General features: G+C 30.1%; 1 long non-coding RNA gene across 1 annotated transcript; it reads left to right on the top strand.

Annotated features, from left to right (window-relative positions):
- Positions 1-428: 428 nt before the first annotated feature.
- On the top strand, positions 429-2,211 carry LOC139906182 (uncharacterized). Its single transcript, XR_011781525.1, has 3 exons — positions 429-868; positions 978-1,532; positions 1,633-2,211. It is a non-coding gene; the product is annotated as an uncharacterized lncRNA (long non-coding RNA).
- The last annotated feature ends 9,007 nt before the right edge of the window (positions 2,212-11,218 follow it).

Below are 11,218 nucleotides of genomic sequence, written 5' to 3'. Positions count from 1 at the left end.
TAATTATTTCATAATAATAGGTGGAAGAACGTGTAATTTCACATTTAAGCTAAGTATGTTCTGTTGCCTACGAGAAACCAACTTCATAATGCCCTTCTCATGAAAGCCATTGTCCAAAATGGCAAAAATTCATAGAACCAATTTTCAGAGGCCTCTAATGAGGCCAAATTTGTACCCCATTCACCTTAGCCATAGATAGGAACAGGTGGTATTCACATGGTGCTAGCTCTGGTTTGTAGGATGTATGTATAAGGACTTCGCATTAGAGCTTCTTTAATTATTTTTTAATTATTATTAGTGTTGATATCCCATCTTGAAATGAAATCTCCCTTTATCCAGCATTTTTTTTAAAAAGAAGAAGTGATTAACTTGATCAAATCATACTTCAACTGTACTCCCCTTATACGAAAATAAAAGAAAATAAAATTTTCCCCTTTTTTTAACGTCGTGTACATAAGAAAATAAACAAAAGGTAATCAAGCAGTCAATAATAAACTACAGTAATTAATTTATAAAATTGATCATGTACAGCACACAGTTGGAGAATCTGGTAGGATCCTGGCGATTCCAAAAGAAGGACGGAGTCTATCTTTGGAAACATTGTCGACTTTTGCGCCCAAGTCCAATTTAAAATAACGATCGTATTTTCCCAGGATTTTAAAAGGACCCCAGAAGGTTGGAGAAAGAGATTCTCTGATTGGCTTATTTTTAACAAAATTAAGGATTGTCAAATGTTTCTCTCTGGGTTACTCGTGCGGAAACGTGAGCCACCTTGTCCTTCATCTCGAAGAAGCGCCCCACATCAGCATCTATCTTAGGAATAGGAAACAAATCGAAGAAGCCTGAAGCCAAAGATCCAGAGCGACCAGTAAGTAACTGGAAGGGCGAATATTTATATGTTTCATCCATTGGTACTGAATTCCTCAGCCCCACAAAACAACAGGCAGAGCATTAATCCAATTTTCTTTCTCTTCTAGTATCCGTGCAACAAGTCCAGTTTTTAGGGATATGTGGAACCGTTCAATAAGCCCATTTGATTCAGGATGATGTGATGTGGTCCCCCTGTTCCATGTGTGAAATTCACAATGATGGCAAGTACTTCAAATCTTGATATCCAACCGTCCAAGAAAGCTCCAGCCACTGTAGTTGAGGTGATATTTGAAATTGAGATCACTCCGGCCACCTCGTATACCGATCCATTATTGTCAGGGCAAAGCGCTGTCCTTTGACGAGTGTGAACAGGCCAATTATATCAATGTGAATGAAGGCAAGTCTCGCCAATGGTGGATCGAAAGAGGAAGTGGGCATGGATGTTCTAGAAGGCTTCGATTGTTGACATGCGATGCATTCTTCAGTATATAAAAAATTAAAAATAGAACGTGATTTAGGCTATGCATAGAGAAGTGATGCCCTTCATAAAGTCTCTTTGAATACTGGATGGTTATCTTTGTGGTTTTAATGAATGATTCGTTGTTGAAGTTCTGGAGAGGACACTACGGCCCAAAATAAGTCTTCGTTGCTGAGGCCTGCAAGTAAAGTTTCTGAGACACATTTAAGATAGGGTTAAACTTTAAAATTTGTATTCAATCGAAATTTTGAATGATAATAAGAGACTTTTCTTAAATTTTGCAGATGTTGAGGACTTGGAAAAAGATCCACTAGGACTCTTATTAATCAAAGGTGCAACAGAAGGAGAAGAAGATGGATCCTCGACAGTAGAAATGGAAGTGTTTGTGACTTCCTTCGCAGCAATACACATATCTGCTAAATTATTTGTCGTAAGTGTTGATTGTACTCTCAAATATCTCTGTTGTTCCTTTGGAGCATTCCTTATTAGTGGAAGTTTAATTAAACTTCCACATAAATGGCATTTTCTCGTAATCTATGTTCCACATCCGCTGACTACTGTAGTCGTAGAACCTCTGACCATTGCAAAACAGTCCCATAAATGTAATCATCGTCTTTAAATAATTCAAGCATAACGATCTTTTCTCAAAAAAAGAATCAATCTCAAGCAATTTTGATTCTAGGAGAAGAACAAAACATGTAAATGAAATGACCGAACTAAAGGTGAGCAATTAGCCTCTCCTTTGAAGACTAAGATGATCCGAGATTTTCCTCCGTGAAAAAGACTTATTCATACAAAGCCTTGGAAAGTAATATAAGAAACTTGCTATTAACTGGGAAAAAGAAATAAATATCCTGAAACCAAAGTTATTTTTTACTTGTTGTAAGGTGATATCCTGAAGAGCAGAGAATGATGAGCTCAAAAAAAAAAAAATACGGCTATGATATGGAGTGCAAATACTTTTGCGTTAACAAAGATTTAAAAGAAAGATAGAACAATATGAGGAACATTGATATAAAATGTTGAAAGAATTTGTATCAGAAAGGACTCTCAACTCGCAGCAGAATATTCATGAATTTTACCAAAATAAAATAGAATCAATTTTAGCGGAGAAGCTACAACATTATCAATCTTTTTTTTTTTTTAGTGTTCCTTCAATTGGTTAGATGAAGTTGAACTGATTATATGTCAACATTATAGTATTAAATCAACTCCATCTAGCCTTTAATCTTGTGTAAAGTACACAAGATTTATACGTTATACGAATGACATGTACGCTGACCTACGTACATTGAGTTCAAGAGAATAATTTCTCCCGAGTACATTGTCCATGAGCTACGACTCCATGTTACTATCCTTCATTAAAAAATTAGAGAAAAACATGCTAGAGGAATATAACAAAATTATTACCGACATACAATAAGAGCCAATTTTCATCCTTAAAAGAAAAGTATACAAATGAGTTGAGAGAGTTAATGGCTAGATTTGACTCTGAGCATCTGCCCTTTCGTTCATCTTTGAACCCTGATCGCCAAGAGGCTAACGCTCTGCGTGTTCAAATACGACCCCTCCCTGGTTATGACTCATCTAGTTTGCTTCTTACTAATTGACTGGACGATTTTTCTCCAGTCCCATTCTTAATAGAGGACTTTCTAAAATTCCTTCCTTCCATGAAGAGGATTTGAGTTTTCGTACTGATACAAAAAAAAGACTATATCCCGAAGGGCTATATGTATAAATGAAAATCAAGAGCATTATCTGATAAGTTTTGAATGTCAAGATTAAGTGAAATATTTCACAATTTATTGTTAAAAAAAGTAATAGGCGAAATGTTTCCAAAGTTTTCCTAGGAGAACAAAAGTTATGGTTAGATCATTTGAGCAATTTCTTTAACAGATATTTTTCTAAAAATAATATATAAATTTTACTCTTTTTTAAAAAAAAATATTGTTAAGGAGAAAATTAAATTATCTTTTTCATTACATAACAAATGTATTCATAGTAAGATATAAGAAATAGTCTTTAGTTTGTCAAAAAAATTATAGTAATAAAATTTCCTTGCCCTCCTAAATCTGGGCTTTAACCCCTCAGAGTACTAATTTAGTGATTTTCTCAAATAAGACAGTGTAGACACTGTTTTTAAGTAACAAATAAAGTTCAATACAAATGCTAAATAAAACATTTGCCCTTGAAGAAAATAACATTTTAATAGCAAATGTAAAAGGTATAAGTTCATTAAATTTCTTTTATTTCATGTTATTAAATACTATAAATTTGCATATAAAAGTGTTATTATGGTATAAAAGTTTTACTTTCACTTAAATTCTACAAAAAAAAATACACAATATGAATATTGTATTAAATGCTAATAATCTAAAATATCAACTATGTAAATTAAAAGTTAATTTTGAAGAAGAAAAAAAATGCTAATATTAAACTATATTTTTTTTGTAAATAAGATTAGGTTAATGTAACAAAATCATAGAGAAAGGTAGTGAAGTTTTAGAAACTAATAAAGATAAACTTATCTTTCTACACGATTGTTATGTATGTCATTAAGTCTCGGAAAGAACCTTGTGTTTAAAATTAGCAAGGAAAGTGGTGAGTTCATGTGATGTCCATACATAAATGACTTGTAACACAAACAACATGATCATCAATGACGTTGACTCTTTTGAAGATAAATACATGGGTAGAGATGTAAGTTTTAAGCACAGCTCGTATGTGATAAAAATGATGCCCGTAACAATCTATAAAATGTTTTGGAGGAAAGCAAATAAGCTGGCATGACGTTTTGTTAGATTAGCTACAAGCAGAACAAAGGTCGAACTAACGCGTATGTCAATCTTCAATACAACTCTCGCTATAATAAGGACTTATTTTTATAAATCCCAATTTTTAAATATAATTTTATTTAGCCTTTCAAAATATTAATGATAGATTTGGGAGATTATCCGGGCTTTAATTCAATTCAAGAATCAATAATTATTGAATAAGTATGCTTCAAACTTTGGTTCAATGAATCTAATTATTTTGAAAGTTTTTTTACTTTAAAATGCTTTTATAAATTTTTTGAAATAGATTTAATAAGTGTACATTATTGTTGGATTCAGGAGATGAATCAAAGATATGATCATTAACAGATTGAGAAGACTATTTATTTATCTTAAAAACGATATTTTTTTACATTGGCAAAACTAATTTTATAAAATTGTTGGAGCTTATAGGGGAAATACTTTATTTTAGTTTTTTTGTTCACATATAATTTTTATCTCTTCTGCTGTCGCGACGTCAAATATAATTTTTCTTTCTTCTGCTGTTGCAACGTCAAATAATTTATTTTGCAATTAGTCCGTATCATCACTGGCTCAATTTTTTTCTATCTTATTAGTATGTGACAAGAACAAAAATCGCAAAAGATTGCAACCTTTCTTGCTACCGGCAATGTCCCCAAAACAGTTATTACGGCCAAATATGACATAAATTTAAACTAACAGTTGATTATGTTAGTATATTTATGCAGATTTTAAACTAAGCTGCATTTAAATTTTATTCGAGTTGGTGCCATTGGACGTTGTTTTTCATAAGCCCCACTCACGTGGTTACTTTATACTTAGATATTTTCCACTCAGGAATGAAGAATGACGATACCACTTTTTGGACATTGTAACCTTAATTTTATATTCTAATTTGGTAGGTGAAGTTTTTTGCATTTCTTGGAACCCTCAAGGAAATATATTTTTTAATTTGCTATTTTCATATAAAATAGTACCATGCACAAATATATAAGGATCCCCATTCCCTGATGGTTCCTATACTTGTGTAATATATATATATATACATCTAATTTTTATAGATATAGAATATTAATACTATGTATTATATAAATGTTTTTTATTAGATGTAGCGTTACCCATAATTGAGGCACATATGTATAGGGCTGCTGAAGACAATTGAATAAATTTAAAAATATTATATTTAGTATCCACTCTGAGCTAAATATTTATAGATGTTAAAATAATACAAAATTTCTACAAATCATGATGTAAAAGAAGATTTTTTTAATATCGAAAACGATGTATTTAAACTAATAGCATATATATAAATTATTTTTTTGCGTCAAGTTTTTCTTTTTTATTTCATTTTTCTAAAGAAGTTGTTGTCAATGTACAAATACAATATATTGAAAACTTTTTTCGAAAATACTCAATTGTACTAAAATGTAATACTCTTATGCACGTATAGAAAACTCTCACTTTCTTATACTTTTTTTAGGTTACTCCATGATTAAGGTATTTGTACAAAGCACTTTTGATTTTTTTACTTTTTTTCCTCATAAAGTAATACATAGTCCTTAAATGGCTACGTTAAACTAAGGTCACTTTCCTAAATATAATGTTTGTAGAGTAACTGCTTAAAAACCACCCCACATACATAATTAATCTAGTAAAAGATATGCTTTACAAAGTTAATTTTCATTCTTTTGTGATAATTTTTTTTTTAATTCAGAATATCCTATGAGAAAAATTTATTTAATAATACAATAGTTATTTCAAATGTTTTTTTCTTGTATCCTTCATCAAAAACAATTAATTAGAACTGCAAACGGACAAAAATTGTTTTAATATGATGTTCACAATAACGTATAAACGTTCTAAAACTGAATATGTGTATTTTTTACTCAATGATGTTTTTTTGTGTTATAATATATATGTTATTTACAAACTGTAACTTGTATCCGCCATGTGATGATGTATAATTGCCCAAAACTAGAGGTTGGCACAATTATTTTTTTTGTCCACTAGAGGTGTTGAATATAACTTGATAACTAACAACACAGCCTCAATAAATTCACTCCTATAATTAAAATGCAAAGGATAATTTTGCAAATGCAAGAAAAAATTGATAACATTATTTGGAAAAACTATGAAGTAACGTGTATGTTGTTGTAATAAAAACCACATGACGTAGATACAATGGTCAATGGACTGGATAGCAAAGTTGTAACATTAGTGTTTCCCTGTCCTTTTTTCGTATTGTGTTCACGAACAAGCTGGACTCCCATTACATAAATATGTTACTCATTACCTGTGGTCGCCTTTAATAAAATCAGAATTACAGTCACATAATTTATTTCTGTAGTGAATGTGTTCTCCATGCCTGTAAAAGGAAAGAAAAAGGTTTGGTGAGTTTCTATTCATGGTCCCTAAAACTTTTACTAGCATGACTAAATTACAATGAACGGAATTTTTATGGAATCAAGAAAAGACCACTCAAAACCAATTAGTGATATATAAATACCCTATTTGGCTTATTTTTTATGCAATATGTCCACCTTGACAAAAAATAATAGCCTCGACAAGCTGGCGAACAGATTGGTAACTCATGACGACAAAGGCGTATCCTTAGCGTACCACACTGTCATAATGGCAGCACGAAGTGATCCAAATTTTGATTACATGTGCAAAGGACATTATTCTGTAAGAAGCCCCAAACTGTAAAATCCAGTGTATTGTTGTTAAGGCTGTAAGATGTTAAGGGATGCCAGAAGTCAGCTATATTGCTGTTGCAAAAGTTTCAGTTATTCTTGGCTGTAATGTACTTCCTGATGTTGTAGGCAGTTTGGACGGAGATGGTAATGGTCTCTGAAGCCTTTTCATAACTACCACCGTTGTCGAGGAGATCACAGGAGCGCTGGCTATTTAGTTGTTGCTCTAACATTTTTATTTTTAATGTCATAGGAAAAAAACAAAAGTTATGTTTCAGCTATCTTTTCGTTGCGTAATGAAACAACGGGAATAAAATTGTAATTAAATTCTACTTTTACCTTTGGGTATCCCCTCTGAACTCAAGCCTACAGGTACGTTCTACTACTTCGTTTACATCTTTGGTAGAAGCTAATTTTTCAAATTACGATTTTGTATGTCTCAAAACATCTTGTGTAATTGCATCATCACTCATTTTATAATTTTAATTTGTTCTTTTGTCTTATTTTTATTTGCTTAAATAACTTATTTGTTTTTTATTTACGAGTAATATAATCTTATATTGTTACAACATATTTTTTTTGATTTTTTGAACTTTATTTTGTACTACAAAATACTCCCAGAAAATCATTTAAAAAAAAAAGAAATAACCAAATTTTATTTAATTATCAGTCAATTAAAAAAATATTATAAATTATTCATTTAAAAATATGTGTCTTATTTTTTGGTTGCAATTTGTTTTTCTAGAAAGATGGAGTCCCTTACCAATTCTCAATAGCCATCCAAAAACAAAAGAGGAGTTGCTTGTTAGGTCACCAATAACATGACTTTTTTGGAAGTTTAGTCCTATTTAATATTCCAACATTTTGTATGATATGGTGGAAGATAACAGTCACTTAAGTTAGGAATCGCTTTATTGTCATATTGTTCAAATATGGAAGATTCAATGATTCATCTCCATATTTTGGTAACAGCTTGTACACTTTTCAACTTGTACGAGCAGATTGTAAGAATTACAACTTGTACTTTTTCTTGTTGAGGGTTCCACTAAAGGTGGGTTACCCAATTATCAAGTATGTACGAATATATGTGTATAAGTCTGGAACGGGCCAATAGACAATGTATTGCTCAAAACTGTACATATTATTATCTTCAAATCTCAACAATTCTTCATATCAAAAACAAGAAGTTCCGTAATTTAAAATGACATTTTTTTAAAGGTAAAAATGCCACAAGAAACATATTTTGGATGCCAATATGCTTCCAAAGTTCATTTTCTTAAGAGTAAAATACAATACAGAGGTTTCACGATAAATTTATACAGTATTTAACATGTAGCAATCCAGAAGGGACACAATTTTGAAACTTTGCGGTGACTGACACTCTTCAATCACCATTTCCAAGCTTTTGTGATACAAAAGGAAGAGAAAATAAGAATTCAATGTTTTTAAGCCATATGGGGAGTCAAGAAGAGTTGTATCGAAAGCTCACTAACAAAGAAAAAAAACACATAAGAACCCCGAGATTGATTACTCACCTGAAACAATTAATGTCAATACTGGATGGCCACTTACTAACCTCGTCAATTAAAGAAATGTTCGACTCCATTGATTCACAAGACTGATAACAAGACATTTGATTCAATAATGTTCACTAAGTAAACCATTTTTACTGAGAGGATAAATGATGTCGCGAAGCCTAGGAGAGATTCAATAAGATATGAAGCAAACTTAAAAATTTCGATGCAAGTAAATAAATCCAGTCTTTATAATGACCCTGGGATTCGTTAGTAATTAGGATTTATCATTTATCAAATTAAAAATAGTCAAAACTGATGTGTATTTAAAGATTATCAAGGACAAAGGGAAGTCCTGAATGAACAATATAGGTATTACAGCAGTATTCAACTCTAGGTCATAAACCCAAAATAACCTTGTAATAGAAGAAAGTAATTTTTTTTTTTTGGTACCCTCAAATCTGGTCCTTTAACTCACCCGACATTAACCTTTTAGATCTCTATGTCTAAGTTAAATTCAAAGACAAGTTTGTGAAGGTTCTAGCAACTCCATTGCAAAATTTATGACCGACATTAAGAAGTTTATTGCAGTAATACAGACTCAGGAACTTCTTGCTGTTTGCAAGTCCTTCTTGCATCCCCTGAAGCTTGTATTAAGGTCAAAGGGTATCACATTGAATAAGTATTAAATGTAATATGCATATTTTAAAATGAGTAAAATAGTTTATATACTCCTTTTGTTTTCTAGATGACATTAAAATATCCCTTTTTTTTTTTTGCGTAAATTTATTATAAACATCTTGTAAACTATTTAGATTATTAATCTGTATATAGAAAATAAAGTTTGTGGGTGAGTCCTTTATGGATGCCAACACCATTAGGCCTAGGAGGTTGAAACTTTATGGGTTCCTCTTTTGAACCTTTGAATTCTTTCTTTGTGACTTCTTTGTTGTATGGATTGCCATTGACTGTTTTAGGCGAGAAAACCATATATTTATCACTGACCATTGTTAACGTAATTTACCACTCCATCCTTGGCCTGAGCTATAAACTGGGTAACCTAATGCTAGTATTTTTAGACATATTAAACTAACCAAATGACAAAAATTAGGAATTTAGTAACCCCGGATATTTTTATTTATTCTTCTAAACCAGTAAATAATCATCAAATGTCCAAAAATGGTCATTTTTGGGACACATTTTGATTTAAAATCCGTAAAATGTCCGAAAAATTAAGATTTTGGTGTTGTTTTATTTAAATTATCAAATTGAATCCAGTTACATAATTGTTATTTTATTCAGTATTATGAAAAAAATATTTTTTTAAATTATTTCAACAATCTTTCTCTATCTTTCCTCAAAGTATCTGCATTTTAGTTCCAAGTATGCTGCTAATAAATAAATATTCCCTTTTGGTGCTCCATATAACGCCAATTTATTTAGACATTTCTCTTCATTTTTACTACTCAAATCTCGTTTTTTGATACCAAGTAAAAATATATTATTATTAAATATACTTTCGTTGTTGTTTATTTATGCCAAATAAAGCACCTTATTTTACCAATCTATAATTTTGGACTACAAAAACTATTAATTAAACTTTTCAAAATACATTTTATTTATTTTCTATGAATTTCTGAGTTAGATTTGTTTTTATTTAAGCATATTTTTATATTCTATAACATTAATATTTTTCTTATATTGTACATATTTTTTTTTCTTTTTTGTCGATAAAATTAATCAGTAGACTTTGAAGAATGATTACTGTGGAAAAAGGCTAAGTCGTGTTGTTCAAATCCTTGATATAAAGAATTGAATCATCATCTCGTTTGAGGTTAAGTGAACTGTATGGCAGAACACTGATATTTCCAAAATCACTTCCATCTCAAATGTCACTTAATTTTGATATCCTGAATTGCCTATATTCTTGCTTAGAGCTTGATGTTAGATACAGTAGAACATACTCAGAGTGAGCATCACATACGCCTTTCTCATCAAATTATATGAAGATCTTTTTTACTTTTTTTGAAAGTGCATCTTTTTTTTTCATGTTATGAATTAATTGTATTTGATGTAACATATGTATGTGATGGACAGACTAAAATATTAAAATCTACTTTAATCATTTATTTTAAATCCTTTTTGTTTTATCTCCAATTAACTCATGCATTGGGATGTACAGTCGTACAAAAAGATAATATTTATTTATTGGTAGCATATTTGGAGCTAAAATAATTATACTGTTTGGCAAGTTAGAGAAAGATTGTTAAAATATTATTAGAAAATATATATTTCATCTATAATAAAAAATATTATACAATATTCCAAACTTCGTCATTTAGGTACATTCTAATATATACATGGAATTTTTTTTTTAAATAAAGTTATACAAACTTTATATTATATTATTAAGATTTTTAATACGGTTTTGCATACATTCACATTTAAAATGCAAAACTCATACTAAGTTTGCAGAGAGGGAAGACTCCTCCGAGTCCTAAAAGTTTAATTTATAAACTTCAAAGATATGCACTAGTAAACTGTATTAATTTTTAAAAAAATTATTCATTTCAAAATTTCCCTACTTTTAAAGTACTATGGGTATAATTAATTAACAAGATGCCAAACAATTTAAAAATGTAAATGATTTAAGTGTACAATAATTATTGATAATGATTTCAATAAAATGAATAAATTCAATTTTTTTCAAGAAATAAGCATTAAATACTTACACTTTTTAACTTTTATTTAAGAAGAAAATATATAATTTTATAACTAAATAGTTTTAACAAATTCTTAAATTTTAAATTATAATAAAAATACAGGGTAGGATAGAAGAACAAGGATTGTAAATTAACTTTTTTTTCC

The sequence above is a fragment of the Lepeophtheirus salmonis genome, chromosome 8 (assembly GCF_016086655.4).
Source record: "Lepeophtheirus salmonis chromosome 8, UVic_Lsal_1.4, whole genome shotgun sequence".
Taxonomy (NCBI): domain Eukaryota; kingdom Metazoa; phylum Arthropoda; class Copepoda; order Siphonostomatoida; family Caligidae; genus Lepeophtheirus; species Lepeophtheirus salmonis.
The sequence above is the reverse complement of the archived record's forward strand: the minus strand, read 5'-3'. Positions and strand labels throughout refer to the sequence as shown.